Genomic DNA, 18,912 nt, shown 5'->3' with positions numbered 1-18,912 from the left:
TTAAACTTGTGTTCCATCAACTGCATAAAAAAGTGGTGGCATCAAACTACTCAATACCTCCCTAGATAAATAGATTAGAGGGTACAATTTATAAAAAATACATTTATTGGGAATTTCTGTTGCTCTTGAACCACACAGGCTCTGCCAGTATGACAATCTATTTCAAATAAAGACAAATTTGTCACATTGAGCCCCTTCCTGTCCGAGCCCTGCCATTTGTCCAAACAGAACTTTTTGACTACACATGGGATATCGCCGCACTCATAATAAAGTGGGTAACAAATTGTGGGGACCACTTTTTGGTGTAATCTCTGAGTAAAGTGAGAAATTCAGATCTAAAACAAGATTTTTGTGAAAAAATGAACTTTTTCAATATGACTACCTAATGTTATCAAATTCTGTGTCGTACCTGTGGTTTCAAATTGCTCAATATACCCCTGGATAAAATCTTTGAGGGGTGTAGTTTCCAAAATGGGGTCACTTGTGTTTTTTTTTCTGTTTAGGTACATCTCCAAACCTGACATGGCATCCACTCTCACAATTTTGAGATTAAAAAGTCAAACGGTGCTCCTTCTCATCCGAGGTCTACCGTGCACCCAAACAGTGGTTTACTCTCACATATGGGGTATCAGCATACTCAGGACAAATTCCACAACAACTTTGGGGGTCCAATTTCTCCTGTTACCCTTGTGAAAATAAAAATTTGGGGGCAAAAAGATCATTTTTGTGGAAAAAATATTTTTTATTTTCACAGCTCTATGTTATACACTTCTGTGAAGCACTTGGAGGTTCAAAGTGCTCATTACACATCTAGATAAGTTCCTTGGGGGGTCTAGTTTCCAAAACATGGTGTAACTTGTGTGGGATTTGCACTGTTTAAGCACATCAGGGGCTCTCCAAATGCTACATGGTGTCCGATCTCTATTCCAGCCAATTCTGCGCTGAAAAAGTCAAACGGCACTCCTTCCCTTCAGAGCTCTGCCATGCACCCAAACAGTGGTTTACCCCCACATATGGGGAATCGGCGTATTCAGGAAAAATTGCACAACAAATTTTGTCGTTCATTTTCTCTTTTTACACTTGTAAAAATAAAAAAGATTGGTTCTGAAGTAAAATGTTTGGGAAAAAAGTTAAATGTTCATTTTTTCCTTCAACATTGCTTCAGTTCCTGTGAAGTACGTAAAGGGTTAATAAGCTTCTTGAATGTGGTTTTGCGCACCTTGAGGGATGCAGTTTTTAGAATGGTGTCACTTTTGGGTATTTTCTGTCTTGTACACCCATCAAAGAGACTTCAAATGTGGTCCCTAAAAAAAATGGTGTTGTAAAAATGAGAAATTGCTGGTCATCATTTAACCCTTATAACTTCCTAACAAAAAAAAACTTTGTTTCCAAAATTATACTGATGTATAGTAGACATGTGGGAAATGTTATTTATTAAGTACTTTTTGTGACATATCTCTCTGGTTTAAGGGCATAAAAATTCAAAGTTTGAAAACTGCAAAATTTTCATAATTTTCGCCATATTTCTATTTTTTAATAAATAAATGCAAGTCATGTCGAAGAAATTTTACTGCTAACATGAAGTACAGTATGTCACAAAAAAACCTTCTCAGAATCAGCTGGAATATAACCTCTTAAAGAGACAGTGGTCAGAATGGTAAAAATTGGCCTGGTCATTAAGTAGAAAATTGGCTCTGTCACTAAGGGGTTAAAATAATTGTAAACTTTAATAAAATCAAAAATAATGACAAAAAAGAAAAGATATTGTATCTATAAATAAATATGTAAATTAAAAAAAATATACAGTACAGACCAAAAGTTGGGACACATCTTCTCATTTAACCCCTTTCTGACCTCAGATGGGATAGTACGTCCGAGGTCAGATACCCTGCTTTGATGTAGGCTCCGGCGGTGAGCCCACATCAAAGCAGCGACATGTCAGCTGTTATGTACAGCTGACATGTTTGCGCAATAGCGGCGAGTGGAATCGCGATCCACCCGCCGCTATTAACTAGTTAAATGCCGCTGTCAAATGCTGACAGCAGCATTTATCTACCGCTCCCGGATGCACGGACGGAAATACACGCATAGCCGACCCGTCACATGATCGAGGGTCAGCGATGCATCAGCATAGTAACCAGAGGTCTCCTTGAGACCTCTAAGGTTACTGATGCCGGCTTGCTGTGAGCGCCACCCTGTGGTCGGTGCTCATAGTAAGCCTGTAATTCAGCTACATAGGAGCGATCTGATGATCGCTGCTATGTAGCAGAGCCGATCAGGCTATGGCAGCTTCTAGCCTCCCATAGAGGCTATTGAAGCATGGCAAAAGTTAAAAAAATGTTTAAAAAAAATATGAAATAAATAAGAAAAAAATAAAAGTTTAAATCAATAAAGTTGAAGCTCATCAAGAGAATGCCAAGAGTGTGCAAAGCAGTCATCAAAGCAAAAGGTGGCTACTTTGAAGAACCTAGAATATAAGAAATATTTTCAGTTGTTTCACACTTTTTTCTTAAGTATATAATTCCACATGTGTTAATTCATAGTTTTGATGCTTTCAGTGTGAATGTACAATTTTCACAGTCATGAAAATACAGAAAAATCTTTTAATGAGAAGGTGTGTCCAAACTTTTGGTATGTACTGTATATAAACCAGTATCGGACTGGGGTGCTAAGGGCCCACCAGTAACATTGACTTTGAGGAGCCCACTTTTCACAAATATTACACTACCCTCGTTTCCAAATTTATTTACCTCTATCTCTATATAATAATAGGTAGGTAGTTTGGTTAATGAATGATGAGATGGGGCTTTTATCTGTACTGAAGGAATCAACTGAATTATGCCAAGTACTGCCCATACAGTGATGATGGGGGCCCAGATCTGCACAGGGGCCAACCGGGGGATTCCCTTGTTACCTTGTGGGTCAGCCCGAGCCTGATATAAACAATAAAACTAAACATATTTGGTATTGCCGTGTTTGCAACGACTCGACCTATAAAACTGTCCTACTAGTTAACCCCTTTAGTGAACTCCATAAAAAACAATGCAAAAAACAATGCTTTATCATCATACCATGGAATAAAACGCAATAAAAAAGATGGATATAAATAAACATGGTACCGCTGAAAACATCTTCTTGTCCCGCAAATAACAAGCCACCTTACGCCATCAGCGGAAAATAAAAAAGTTATAGCTCTCAGAATAAAGTGATGCAAAAATTATTATTTTGTCTATAAAATAGTTGTTATCTTGTAAAAGCGCCAAAACAAAATATAAATAAGGTATCACTGTAATCGAAGAATAAAACCGCCTTATAAATTTTACCACACACAGAACAGCATAAACCTCCCCCCCAAAAAAATCCTGAATTGCTAGCTTTTGTTCATTCTGCCTCCCAAAAATCATAAAAGTAAGTGATCAAAAAAATATCATGTGCCCGAAAATAGTAGCAATAAAAACATCAACTCATGCCTCAAAAAACAACCTCCCATGACTCAGCGGGCCAAAATATGGAAAAATTATAGTTCTCAAAATATGGTGACCCAAAAACTATTTTTTGCAATAAAAATCGTCTTTTAGTGTGTGACAGCAGCCAAGCATAAAAATCCCGATATAAATCTGGTATTGCTGTAATCACACCAACCCGAAGAATAAAGTCACCTAATCACTTATACTGCACAAGTAAAAAATAAATAAAATCAATTCTTCACATGCTATTGATTTTTTTAATTCTGCCTTCCAAAGATCGCAGTAAAGGTACCTTCACACTGGGCGACGCTGCAGCGATACCGACAACGATGTCGATCGCTGCAGCGTCGCTGTTTGGTCGCTGGAGAGCTGTCACACAGACAGCTCTCCAGCGACCAACGATCCCGAGGTCCCCGGGTAACCAGGGTAAACATCGGGTTACTAAGCGCAGGGCCGCGCTTAGTAACCCGATGTTTACCCTGGTTACCAGCGTAAATGTAAAAAAAACAAACACTACATACTTACCTACCGCTGTCTGTCCCCGGCGCTCTGCTTCTCTGCACTCCTCCTGCACTGACTGTGAGCACAGCGGCCAGAAAGCAGAGCGGTGACGTCACCGCTCTGCTTTCCGGCTCACCGACGCTCACAGCCAGTGCAGGAGGAGTGCAGAGAAGCTGAGCGCCGGGGACAGACAGCGGTAGGTAAGTATGTAGTGTTTGTTTTTTTTACTTTTACGCTGGTAACCAGGGTAAACATCGGGTTACTAAGCGCGGCCCTGCGCTTAGTAACCCGATGTTTACCCTGGTTACCAGTGAAGACATCGCTGGATCGGTGTCACACACGCCGATCCAGCGATGTCTGCAGGGAGTCCAGCGACGAAATAAAGTTCTGGACTTTCCTCAGCGACCAACGATCTCCCAGCAGGGGCCTGATCGTTGGTCACCGTCACACAAAACGATTTCCTTAACGATATCGTTGCTACATCACAAAAAGCAACGATATCGTTAACGATATCGTTATGTGTGAAGGTACCTTAAGGCTCGGCACACATTCATCCTGTGCTCTACACTGAGAGCTTAGACCGGAATTTCCGTGTAAATCTCTGAAATACGTGATTCTGACAGAATCCCACGAGGAAGATTCCCTATAATGAGGCAGATGGAGACACTGTGGACACCATAGGACATGTGATCCGGCGGTGTCCGTCTTTTCAGGCATACATAAAAGTGCCATCGGCCACAGTTTTGTGCACCTCTGAAAAGTAGGACTCAGCTGAACAGAGGCCAGATGGAGGCCAGAGTAACTCGGCTGCCTCATTTTAGTGAATGGATCAATCGGGGTTTCATCTGAATCACGTTGTTCGGAGATTTAAATGGAAACCCCAATGTAATTGCTCAGTGTAGAGCACCGGATATATGTGATCCCAAACATGTAAAATGTTTCCATTAAAAGCTTCAACTCAAGCCACAAAAAGCAAGTCCCTACTCAGGTATGTTATCTATTAATAGCAATATAGGGGGCTTCAACTTTACAGGTAGTACAAAGGCTCTGGAAAAGCACTATGGCTCCTCGTCCCCCAAAAGAAATCCAGCAAATTCTGCACTCCCAAATGCAAATGCCCCCTCCCTCCTGAGCCCCACAGTGTGTCTAAACCACATTTAGCAACCACATCTTTGGCATTTTTGTAGCGATGAGAGCCTGCCTAATTTACGGGTGCTTGTCTCCAGAGGCACAAGCAGGTCATAACATACTGGGCACTACAACATACTAAGCACTACAATGTATGAGCACTACAATGGCAGACTTGCAATTTTCACTCTGCAACATTCACTGCTGCATGTTTCTGCAAAACACCCATGGAGACAAAAATAATGTAGATAAATTCCTAAAGGGGTATAATTTCTAAAATGGGGTTACTTGAAGGAGGGTTTTCTGCTCTTATAGCACTTATGGACTATATAGTCAGGGAAATAAGCATTTGATCCCTTGCTGATTTTGCAAGTTTGCCCACTGACAAAGACATGAACATTCTATAATTTTAAGGGTAGGTTAATTTTAACGTAGAGAGACAGAATATCAAAAATAAAATCTAGAAAATCAGATTGTATAAATTATAGAAATTTATTTGCATTTTGCAGTGAGAAATAAGTATTTGATGCCCTACTAATCATTGAGTTCTGGCTCCTACAGACCAGTTAGATGCTCCTAAACAACCTGCATTAAAGACAGCTGTCTTTCATAGTCAGTTATAAAAGACTCCTGTCCACAGACTCAATTAATCAGTCAGACTCTAATCTCTACAACATGGGCGAGACCCAAGAGGTTTCTAAGGATGTCAGGGACAAGATCATAGACCTGCACAAAGCTGGAATGTCCTACAAAACCATAAGTAAGATGCTGGGTGAGAAGGAGACAACTGTTGGTGCAATAGTAAGAAAATAGAAGAAATACAAAATGACTGTCAATCGACATCGATCTGGGGCACCATGCAAAATCTCACCTCCTGGGGTACCCATGATCATGAAGAAGGTGCGAGATCAGCATAAAACTGCATGGGGCAGGCTCGAACTGGCCCATAGGGGAACAGGGGAATCCCCCGGTGGGCCCCTGTGCAGATCAGGGCCCCCAACCTTACTGTATGGGCAGTACTTGTCATAATTCACTTGATTCACTCTTTTCACAAAAAAGCAGCATCTCATCATTCATTATCCAAACTACCCAGTTTATTGTTATATATTTGTTAACCAGGGTCGTGTAATATTTGTATATAGGTGAAAAATGGGCCCCCAAAGTCAATGTTACTGGTGGGCCCTTAGCACCCCAGTCCGATACTGCATGGGGGGAACTTGTTAATGATCTCAAGGCAGCTGGGACCACAGTCACCAAGAAAACCATTGGTAACACATTACCCCGTAAAGGTTTAAAATCCTGCATTTCCTGCAAGGTCCCACTGCTCAAGAAAGCACATGTGCAGGCCCATCTGAAGTGTGCCAATGAACACCTGGATGATTCTTTGAGTCATTGGAAGAAGGTGCTGTGGTTAGATGAGACAAAAACTGAGCTCTTTGGTATTAACTCAACTGGCTGTGTTTGGAGGAAAAGAAATGCTGCCTATGACCCAAAGAACACCGTCTGCACTGTCAAGCATGGAGGTGGAAACATTATGTTTTGGGGGTGTTTCTCTGCTAAGAGCACAGGACTACTTCACCTCTTCAATAAGAGAATGGATGGAGCCATGTACTGTAAAATTCTGAGTGACAACCTCCTTCCCTCCGCCAGGACATTAAAGATGGGTCGTGGCTGGGTCTTCTAGCAAGACAATGACCCAAAACATACAGCCAAGACAAAAAAGGAGTGGCTCAAAAAGAAGCACATGAAGGTCATGGAGTGGCCTAGTCAGTCTCCAGACCTTTATCCCATAGAAAACTTATGAAACGAGTTGAAGCTCCGAGTTGCCAAACGACAGTCTCAAAATCTTAATTATTTAGAGATGATCTAAACCAAAGATGATCTGGACCAAAATTCCTCTTGACATGTGCACAAACCTCATCATCAAATACAAAAAAGTCTGACTGCTGTGCTTGCCAACAAGGGTTTTGCCAACAAGTATTAAGTCTTGTTTGCCAGAGGGATCAAATCTTTATTTCTCACTGCAAAATGCGAATACATTTCTGTAATTTATACAATGTGATTTTCTGGATTTTATTTTTGATATTCTATCTCTCAATGTTAAAATTAACCTACCCTTAAATTATAGACTGCTCAGTCTATAATTTCTTTGTCAGTGGGCAAACATACAAAATCAGCAAGGGATCAAATACTTATTTCCCCCACTGTATGTGTGGAGTCTGCAAGCTATTCTATGAAAATCTGAGCACCAGGAGGCAAATATCGCTTCAAAGAAAAATAGCTTCTGATCCTTCTGCCTCTGACTTCCCGTATTTGTGTGAGACCCATTCCCTATCCCTGACTTAGTGTTCGTCTGGTGGTTTTCTTTACAGTGTATGACTCGGCCTGATCTCTGAAACCCGTCTCTTGCTTTCTGTCTCTGATACCTTGTTCCCTGACTGGCTTTGACTTCTGGCTTGTACCCCGACTTCGTCTTACATCTCACGTTTTGGATACCGTGCTCCCGTTTGGCTCTGACTTCTGGCTTGTCTCTGACTATGTGCATTGCTGTGACCTCTGGTACTTCTGCTCCTGACAGTTCCTGACTCTGCTCATCTTACCACTCTTTTTTTTACCTCTGACACCTGTGCGGCTGCTCAGTGTTGCTACGCTGTGAGTGTGCAACCTCTCTTCCCTCACCAGCAACTCCTGGTGGAGGTTGCGCTAAACTACACTGCAGCTGCATTACATTATCATTGACCACACATTTCAAAGGGGATTTTGCTTTTTTTTCCTCTGGTCATGGATCCGCTTGGTAACTTGGCTGATCAAGTGTCCAGCTTGACACAGATTTTTTGGTGGAACATTGGATCCTTGCTACGTCTTCACTTAAGAAAAAAGCTGGTGGAGACTGTTAAGACAGTGCAGGGAACCACCCCTCATGCTGTTAGTTGACCTAGTGATTCAGTTGATGTTTGTTTGCACTCTCCTGAACCCTCAGTTAAGCTTCCTGACACCTTTTCTGGGGAAAAAGATACATTTTGTACATTCAGGGAGAGATGTAAATTATTGTTTTCTCTCAGACCCCGATCATCTGGGAATGAGACTCAGCGGGTAGGGATTATTATCTCCTTATTTAGGGAGGGTCTCCAATCTTGGGCTTTCTCGTTGCCCCTAATGCTCCTGAACGGATGTCGGTAGATAGGTTCTTTGAGGCTCTAGGACTTATCTATGATGAACTGGACTGTGTCAGGTTGGCAGAGGATACTTATGGGTCTGGTTTAGGGAAAGCGCTCAGCCGAATGGTACAGCTCCGAGTTCCGTCGATGGTCCACTGAGGTGTCCTGGGATGACTCCGCCCTGAGATCTGAGTTCAGGAGTGGACTGTCGAATTACCTGAAGGACGCTCTGGCTCTCCATCCACCTCCCAGCTCATTGGAGAAAGCTATGACTCAGGAGGATGTGGATTGGAGGCTATAGGAGAGAGGTGTTACACAGTGAGAGTGTCCGTTGCTCCCTGCTGGTTCTGCTGTTTTGCCTCCATCTGAACCTATGGAGGTGGGGGCCGCCAACCTTGAGGTGAAGGAGAGGAGATGACGACGTGTAGGAAAGCTGTGTTTTTACTGTGGAGATCCAGGACATTGGAAAAATTACTGCCCCTCCTGCCCACCGACTACAAAGCAGCTGAGTCTGGGTGATTGTCGTGGAAGTCACCTAGACTCTCAAGTATCTTTTTCTGTATTATCAAAAATTTTGTTGGAAGTGGAACTTTGTTGTAGGAGTGGCTCCGCACCTACTTCTGCCTTCGTGGATTGCAGGTTGTCCATGAACTTTATTGACTCTGACTTGGTCTCCATGTGTAAGTTAGAGACGCGCGTACACGTAGGTGCAAGAATAAAGACATAATGTGATGTCAGTGGAAGGGTAGCGCTAACTGCGCATGCCTGAGAAAAAAAATTACAGTGCAGGCGCCGGGGACATAACTGAACGCTGAGGAGGCGGCGCCCAGGGGAAAGGAGGAAATAACTGATGGCTGGGAGGCGTTTGTGTCCTGGGAGGAAACACGTGCCCCCCTGACAAACTACAGGTATGGAGGGCAAATTATAAAAATGATTCTTTCAGCAGTGGAAGGGACCCCAAATAAAATAGCCACCTTGACAGAATGCAGCACTAGTGCTGCACAAGATGGCTCTTTTAGTTACAAATGCCTGGGGGGTGACAGATTCCCTTTAATTTTATATATTTTACTCCAAAAAGGTAGGCAGTGTTTACAAAAGGGTAAAAGGATATTATAAAAGAAGGCAAGTATCGTATGTACAGTACAATGACAAATAAAAATGGATTAACAGAAGAAAATCGACTTACGGTTCATTCATATCATGGCTGACCACGTGCTGTGGAGGATAGGCATATATCCCAGTGCATGACAGATCGAACTCTCAGCTCGTTCCTTGGACAAAAGACTGGTGAAGACTGATGTCTCACTCACTTATCTCCGTGCCCAAAACCAAGGCACTGCCCCTGTGGTGACCTCACTCAGAGGCTGAATATTCCCCTTTCTTAGCATTATGAAAAGCCATTTTTACACAAGTTTTGGTGTATGAACCTTGTAACAGAAAGGTAATGTTATCACTATGCTCAGCAAGTCCTGAAGATCAATTTAATTAGAAACACATCTTGGCTGGGAGCCCTAGTTAAGCAGTAATGCGTTTCTCACTTTCGGCTAAGCGCTGGGCTCCCCAACCCCACCAGCTAGGAGCCCTGTCCCTGCAGTTTCGGGAAATACGATCAGACTATTTCTGTGACTATCCTCTTTTGATAAATTTGGTCTTAAAGAACCACTGAAGCTACACAAAGGAATTGCCATGCTTTGCTACTCTTTACTTTCGGCTTCACAGTTGCAAAGATATTCCTGGGGGAGGGGGAAACGAGTGGCTTAGAATTTCAGCATGCTGGCCGGCAGAGAAAAGAAGGGGGGTCGAATCTGCAGCATGTGTCTGTCCTCAGCTCTTGGATGTAGCAGAGCTCAGGGTGCGTGATAATAGACAATCAAATACCTCATGTTCCTAACAGTTCACTTATTCAAATCTGTGAAAATGGTCTGTTTGCCCACTTTGATGCCAGTTCTGATGCCCAGAACCCATTTGGGCCAGGCTACAGGGACCTGGGTTTCATGCAGGGCATCACTATCTATGTATTCTAAGTGTGAGATCAGTGGCCTAAAGTCATTTAACCCCTTAAAAACAACAGTTACTTATTCAAATCTGTGAAAATGGGCTGTTTGCCAACTTTTATGCCAGTTCTGATGCCCAGAACCCATTTGGGCCAGGCTACAGGGACCTGGGTTTCATGCAGGGCATCACTATCTTTGTATTCTAAGTGTGAGATCAGTGGCCCAATGTCATTTAACCCCTTAAAAACATCAGTTACTTATTCAAATCTGTGGAAATGGGCTGTTTGCCCACTTTGATGCCAGTTCTGATGCCCATAACCCATTAAGGCCAGGCTGAAGAGACCTGGTCTTGATGTGGGGTTCCCTGTTCTATATGTATGTGGAGCGCCCCCAGACGCAGGGCCGCGGGGTACTCGGTACCGGTCCTCTCAGTCTCGGTGCTGGGGTTGTCACGGTGGCTGGACCCGGTCCGTGACCCTGCTAAGGGGCGTCCAATGAAAGGGTGATGTAGTTTGTCAAGGGTTCGTGACGCCACCTGTGGTATTCAGTCAGGATGACCGACGCTGCTAGGGGGTTCCGCTAGGATGATGGAATGGCAGCTAGATGGTATACCTTCCCACAGGTGAAGTATATCCCCAGGGCTTCCCAGTGGTGTAGGTGGCGATGATGTGAGGCGCAATTAATAACGAGGACACAGGGTTGCAGTCTCTTTACCTTTTACTGAAGACTTCGGGATCCGCAATCCAGAGCACTGCTAACAGGGCTGGTTGAGTCCGGCCGGTCCGAAGGCACATCCAGAGTTCCCTTTACAGGTGGAAATCAGTGCCTACCAACTAGCGCCTGTGTGTTGTAGTTCTTCCCTGCTGAGCATTTGGGATAGTCCTCGCAACTTTCATATCTGTTCTTTCTCTTGCTCTCCGTCCCCCAAGTTATTGTGTGGATAGGATGCACCCGTTTGACGGGAAGGCTCGGAGCTATTCTGGGACCCTAGAGACGCCCCTCTCCAACTTTGCCCCTATGTCTGCTTAGGTGATGTAAGGTAGACAGCCAACCTAAAATCAACTGTCCTGCCGCTGTTCGAAGTGATGCTTGGAGTCTGTCACTTCCTCGGCGTTCCGGCCACCGGCTACACGCCTCAGTAGGATGTTGCCGTTCTCGGGGCACGACTCCTACTGGATATCTCCTTGTGCTGCGATTTCATTTCTCACTTCTCCACAATATCCTTTGCTTCGTGTCCTCCCTTAGGATGTCGCCGCAAGGTAGTGCAGGTGCGGCTCCGCAACGTTCTTTCCTTTCTGCTAGGTACCTGCCAGGAACCCACCCCTGACAGGTCCTCCCTGGAGCCCTCCCAGGCTGCGTTCTGATCTAATTTTCTATCCAACCCCCAGTTTTACCAGTGTGAGGAGTGGCCTAATACATAGTGCCTTTTGCTTCCCCTGGTGGCCGGAGTGTGAAGTGTAATGTGTGACTGTGATACCTGGTCAGGTGAACTCCTTTAGTGCAATCAGACATAACATCACTCCCCTTAGTGGCGGAGCGACATTACTGCAACGACCAGGACTCTGGGGTGCTGCACAGCCCCCCCCCCCCCCCCCGTTAAATCCAGTACTCCCGGACTGGGAAAAGAATAACAACAATACATGTTAGGAAAAAGACATACAAAATTTTGAAATGCTATAAATAAGTACATATAACAAGGCTTCCCTTTATGGGAGGTGAGGTCACTTGAACGTTACAAACAGAAACATTTTAAATAACATTCTAATGTACGGACTATCAATAATTTCCTATTACCCAGTCGGGTATTCTACTAAGTGCAAATCTTTGAACAATAATTTAACTTCTCCTTTAAGGGCGTATAGGCTGAACCCACTAAAGGCTTATTACAAAACACTATGGTACAAAACTAACATTCCCTTTACTTCTTTTTTTTTTTTTTTCACGATTCAGGCATTTTTATTTTTTGTACATTATGGCACTGATTATTAATTCCATTAATACCATTAAGAAAATATATTGTACAGCTATTTTTAAAATTTTACATTATGAAAGGGGTTGTCCTGTTTTCACTTTTATTACTCCACAGTCCTCAGAGACTTATAAAGCAAGAAACTGAGCAAACTCGCCATCTATGGACCCAGTACTGCCTCTTTGTTGCTACTCCGGTCTTTGCTGATTGGCTACAGCAATGGCACCCTGACTATAGCACCGCTGCAACCAATTAGATGGAAAGAGTAACTGAGCCCAGTGATTGGCTGCAGCATAGTGGGCTTAATGTTGTAAGGGGGTGTGCAGGCGGCTGGTGTGAGCCCTGCATTCCTGTGCATGCCTACCTAATGAAACTGGGTATGTTTGGTGTTTGCTGTGTGCCCTGTGTAGTTTATTTTTTTTTATCAATTAGTGTTTATTGAAGATTTCCAAAACAACACAGTGCAGTCAAACAGTAATAACAGTAACAGAGGTCAACTAAAAATGACCAGAAATAAGTAAGGAGAAAAACCAAACCAATCAGAAAGGAAAAAGTAGGGGAGAGAGGCGGGGGGAGGGATAGGTACAGTAGGGGGAATAGGGGGGGGGGAAAGGAGTATAGGCATTCACAAGACATTACCCTTTACTTCTTCAGCTTCACACATGCAGGACCGCCTAGCTACTCGTCTGGGCCTACTGCATCCCTTCTATTAGGTCCACGGCAAACCATCTCTCTATGGTTCTCAGGAAGACTCTCTAACCCCTACGGGTTCACTTACTAGCTCTCTAGCTACATGTAAACATTATTACTATCTTACTACTTAAGGTAACAGGAACACATGGGCTACTTGCACAGTGAACAAGTCTGTATGATCATGTTCACACACCACCAAGAAACCTGAAGACACAAAAGAGAATAGTAAAACCAAAAACACTCAGTTTGAAAAAATGTTGCAGTAATCCGCAAGTGCTAGTAAAAGATGTAAAGAACAGGGTATTTGGTTGATACGTTTTTTGCAAAAAATTTATACTAAGCTGCTCTACCAATCTTCATGGTATACCCTTATCAGAGCAGTCCTAACTAATGTATGCAATCCCTATCTGATGTATTTAAAAACCTGATCATCTGTATATAACCTGTGTGAACAGGGTTCAGAGAGGAAAAATCCATGTGTGCATACAGGGTAGAACAGCTTTTGTGCAGATAGCCTAAGAGGAGTGGTGGAACTCCCCAGTCTTGTAGACACAAGAGAACAATTATGGAAACAGGAACACATGGGCTACTTGCACAGTGAACAAGTCTGTATGATCATGTTCACACACCACCAAGAAACCTGAAGACACAAAAGAGAATAGTAAAACCAAAAACACTCAGTTTGAAAAAATGTTGCAGTAATCCGCAAGTGCTAGTAAAAGATGTAAAAAACAGGGTATTTGGTTGATACGTTTTTTGCAAAAAATGTATACTAAGCTGCTCTACCAATCTTCACGGTATACCCTTATCAGAGCAGTCCTAACTAATGTATGCAATCCCTATCTGATGTATTTAAAAACCTGATCATCTGTATATAACCTGTGTGAACAGGGTTCAGAGAGGAAAAATCCATGTGTGCATACAGGGTAGAACAGCTTTTGTGCAGATAGCCCAAGAGGAGTGGTGGAACTCCCCAGTCTTGTAGACACAAGAGAACAATTATGGAAACAGGAACACATGGGCTACTTGCACAGTGAACAAGTCTGTATGATCATGTTCACACACCACCAAGAAACCTGAAGACACAAAAGAGAATAGTAAAACCAAAAACACTCAGTTTGAAAAAATGTTGCAGTAATCCGCAAGTGCTAGTAAAAGATGTAAAAAACAGGGTATTTGGTTGATACGTTTTTTGCAAAAAATGTATACTAAGCTGCTCTACCAATCTTCACGGTATACCCTTATCAGAGCAGTCCTAACTAATGTATGCAATCCCTATCTGATGTATTTAAAAACCTGATCATCTGTATATAACCTGTGTGAACAGGGTTCAGAGAGGAAAAATCCATGTGTGCATACATTGTAGAACAGCTTTTGTGCAGATAGCCCAAGAGGAGTGGTGGAACTCCCCAGTCTTGTAGACACAAGAGAACAATTATGGAAACAGGAACACATGGGCTACTTGCACAGTGAACAAGTCTGTATGATCATGTTCACACACCACCAAGAAACCTGAAGACACAAAAGAGAATAGTAAAACCAAAAACACTCAGTTTGAAAAAATGTTGCAGTAATCCGCAAGTGCTAGTAAAAGATGTAAAAAACAGGGTATTTGGTTGATACGTTTGCAAAAGGCTGGGGAGTTCCACCACTCCTCTTGGGCTATCTGCACAAAAGCTGTTCTACCCTGTATGCACACATGGATTTTTCCTCTCTGAACCCTGTTCACACAGGTTATATACAGATGATCAGGTTTTTAAATACATCAGATAGGGATTGCATACATTAGTTAGGACTGCTCTGATAAGGATATACCGTGAAGATTGGTAGAGCAGCTTAGTATACATTTTTTGCAAAAAACGTATCAACCAAATACCCTGTTTTTTACATATTTTACTAGCACTTGCGGATTACTGCAACATTTTTTCAAACTGAGTGTTTTTGGTTTTACTATTCTCTTTTGTGTCTTCAGGTTTCTTGGTGGTGTGTGAACATGATCATACAGACTTGTTCACTGTGCAAGTAGCCCATGTGTTCCTGTTTCCATAATTGTTCTCTTGTGTCTACAAGACTGGGGAGTTCCACCACTCCTCTTGGGCTATCTGCACAAAAGCTGTTCTACCCTGTATGCACACATGGATTTTTCCTCTCTGAACCCTGTTCACACAGGTTATATACAGATGATCAGGTTTTTAAATACATCAGATAGGGATTGCATACATTAGTTAGGACTGCTCTGATAAGGGTATACCGTGAAGATTGGTAGAGCAGCTTAGTATACATTTTTTGCAAAAAACGTATCAACCAAATACCCTGTTTTTTACATCTTTTACTAGCACTTGCGGATTACTGCAACATTTTTTCAAACTGAGTGTTTTTGGTTTTACAATTCTCTTTTGTGTCTTCAGGTTACTTAAGGTAACAGCAGCAAGTGCAACAAGTAACCATTCCTTTTAAGAGGAAAAATCAGTCTTTTCTGAGATAGTGCAATCAATCAACAAGTCACTAATAAACTTTAAGACAAGAGAAACTTTCACGTCGTCATCAGGAACAGTTTCTTCGCAAAGTCTTCGTCCTTTGTAAAACCAGTAGGGAGCACCTTTAAGAAGGTGCAAACTATTTACAACACAGTTTGTGAATCATTCACCGTCCATGATTTGGCAGTCTTTTGAAACACTGATAACTTTGTGCAAAAAGAAAACATAAAACAATAGGGATCCCGGGTCAACAAAGGGATCCCTTTAAGAAATAACCCTAAACGGGTTTAGCAGCAAAAGAGCAGGAAACAGTTAACTATTTACATTTGTCGTGGTGTCGAGGTTTATTTCTATAGTAGGTGACAAGACATCAGTCGGTAGTGGACACTTCCTGACCGGGAAAGGTCTAGATCCGTGCTCTCATTCTATGTCGTGTGGACGTCCTCGGGTTGTCCCTTAGGCACAATCAAGTCATCAGTGGTCTGGGTACGGACGTCAGTGTTAGTGGCGGACTCCGTAAGTAGAACGCCACACACAAAAGTAGTAGTACTGGGTTCCGTAGGTTCGGGGGTCGGCGGAGTATCGGCACTAGTGTCGGTCGTGGCAGCAGGGGGTGCTACCACAAGTGCACACCGTTTGACTCTCTTGGCATACCACCCTCACTCACTCCAGTGGCGGGTGTAGGTCACATGGTCCCCCAGTACAAGTTTCGGGTAGGAGGTACACTGTGGGACTGGGCCTCCACGTTACAGCTGGTAACAAAGACTTCAATCGGCAGCTCTGGCTCCAGTATAAAGCCACAACCCCTTCTCAGGTGGAAGGCCAGCACTATCCCCTGTTTCACCAAACTCTCAGGGCAGCAGTTGAAGAGGGGCATTTGTACCCCTGATCGGGCAGTCTGTTCTGTTCGCCCCCGGTCTTTCCATTGTGAAATTAAGCATCGTCTATACTGCTCCCAAGTAAGCCCGATGACATAAGAGCCCTCCTGTATGGACCTGTCTGGTTGTATCCTTGAAGCATCCCATTCGAAGGTCACCCCCTCGCGACTCACATCCAATGGTTCGCCCATAGGCGTCGTCGGCAGCGGGGGCAGTATCCCCTTCATGGCATAAAGGGCTGCCACCACGACCTCGGCAGCGAGAGATCCGTCATAGACGGGACGGGGAGCGGTCACTGGAGTTGGATCGGTCGGTGGGGCAGGGACGTTTTTGGTACCTGCGTCTGATGTGGTTCCACCGATTGGGATCTGCTCCACTGATGAGGACGCTGGAATCGGCTGCGGCACGGACCACGATTCTTCCAGTGCGACCTTCCTGCACAGCTCCGACTTCCACTTCCTCACCGCTGTCTGCTCTGCGCCCGGGAGTGGACAGCTCGATGCCTCCTCCGGTGACTCCAAGAGGTCCGGGTCCTCTAGTGGCGGCAAGCCTCGGTTCGGCTCCGATGGGCTGCGGTGGTTCTGGGTCACTTTGTCGTCGTTCAGGTACCCACTGGTCGTCATCTCTGCTCCTTGATGTGCGGTGACACTCACACGCTGCTCTCCCATTTTCTGGGGGTGGAGCTCCTTCTTGTCTTGGTTCCCGCCGTTGCAAATCAGGAGGCGGTTCTCCTCTGCTTCGGGGCAGATCGTCCTCCCGCAGCAGTAATCAGAGGGGGCGGTCAGCACTTCTGGCACCACTTTGATAGTCTCCTCCCATGGCACGCCCTCCTTCTTCTCCTGTGCTCCTCGTGGCGCGGCAATGGCGGCGGTTTTGGCGGGAATCTTGGCAGCAAATAGCAATACACAGTCTTTGCAATAAATCACAGTTCAAGCACAATTCAATCACAGTTCCAAGGCACACATGACCTGATTCTTCAGGCTTAAGTATGATCCTGTTCGTGACACCAAGTTGGAGCGCCCCCAGACGCAGGGCCGTGGGGTACTCGGTACCGGTCCTCTCAGTCTCGGTGCTGGGGTTGTCACGGTGGCTGGACCCGGTCCGTGACCCTGCTAAGGGGCGTCCAATGAAAGGGTGATGTAGTTTGTCAAGGGTTCGTGACGCCACCTGTGGTATTCAGTCAGGATGACCGACGCTGCTAGGGGGTTCCGCTAGGATGATGGAATGGCAGCTAGATGGTATACCTTCCCACAGGTGAATTATATCCCCAGAGCTTCTCAGTGGTGTAGGTGGCGATGATGTGAGGCGCAATTAATAACGAGGACACAGGGTTGCAGTCTCTTTACCTTTTACTGAAGACTTCGGGATCTGCAATCCAGAGCACTGCTAACAGGGCTGGCTGAGTCCGGCCAGTCCGAAGGCACATCCAGAGTTCCCTTTACAGGTGGAAATCAGTGCCTACCAACTAGCGCCTGTGCGTTGTAGTTCTTCCCTGCTGAGCATTCGGGATAGTCCTCGCAACTTTCGTATCTGTTCTTTCTCTTGCTCTCCGTCCCCCAAGTTATTGTGTGGATAGGATGCACCCGTTTGACGGGAAGGCTCAGAGCCTTGGGGTAAACCCGTTTTGGTGCAAGAGAGAGCTCGGAAGGGAAGGAACACTGTTTTACTTTTTCAACTCAGAATTGGAAGGAATTGAGATCGGACGCCATGTCGCATTTGGAGAGCCCCTGATGATTGAAACCCTAACCCAAACACACCCCTAACCCTAATTCCAACCCTAACCATAACCCTAACCACACCCCTAACCCGAACATGCCCCTAACCATAATCCCAACCACACTCCTAACCCTAATCCCAACCCTAACCACACCCCTAACTCCAACACAGCCCTAACCCTACTCCTAACCATAACCCTAACCACACCCCTAACCCTGACACACCCCTAGCCCTAATCCCAACCCTAATCCCAACCCTAAATATAAACCAAACCTTAACCCTAACTTTAGACCCAACCCTAACTTTAGCCCCAACCTCAACCCTAACTAGCCCCAACCCTAACAGTAGCTCTAACCCTAACTTTAGCCCCAACCCTAACCCTAACTTTATCCCCAACCCTAACCCTTAAGGTACCTTCACACTGAACAATTTAACAACGATATCGCTAGTGATCCGTGACGTTGCAGCATCCTGGATAGCGATATCGTTGTGTTTGACACGCAGCAGCGATCTGCATTCTGCTGTGACATCGTTGGTCGGAGCAGAAAGGCCCGAACTTTATTTCGTCGCTGGATCTCCTGCAGACATCGCTGAATCGGCGTGTGTGACGCCGATTCAGCGATGTCTTCACTGGTAACCAGGGTAAACATCGGGTTACTAAGCGCAGGGCCGCGCTTAGTAACCCGATGTTTACCCTGGTTACCAGTGTAAATGTAAAAAAAAAAAAACACTACATACTTACATTCCAGTGTCTGTCGCGTCCCTCGGTGTTCTGCTTCCCTGCACTGTCAGCGCCGGCCGGCCGTAAAGCACAGCGGTGACGTCACCGCTCTGCTTTACGGCCAGCCGGCGCTCACAGTGCAGGGAAGCAGAGCGCCGGGGGACAGACACCGGAATGTAAGTATGTAGTGTTTGGTTTTTTTTACATTTA

Source organism: Ranitomeya imitator, chromosome 5 (genome assembly GCF_032444005.1).
Source record: "Ranitomeya imitator isolate aRanImi1 chromosome 5, aRanImi1.pri, whole genome shotgun sequence".
Classification (NCBI taxonomy): Eukaryota; Metazoa; Chordata; class Amphibia; order Anura; family Dendrobatidae; genus Ranitomeya; species Ranitomeya imitator.
Note: the sequence above shows the minus strand (reverse complement) of the source record.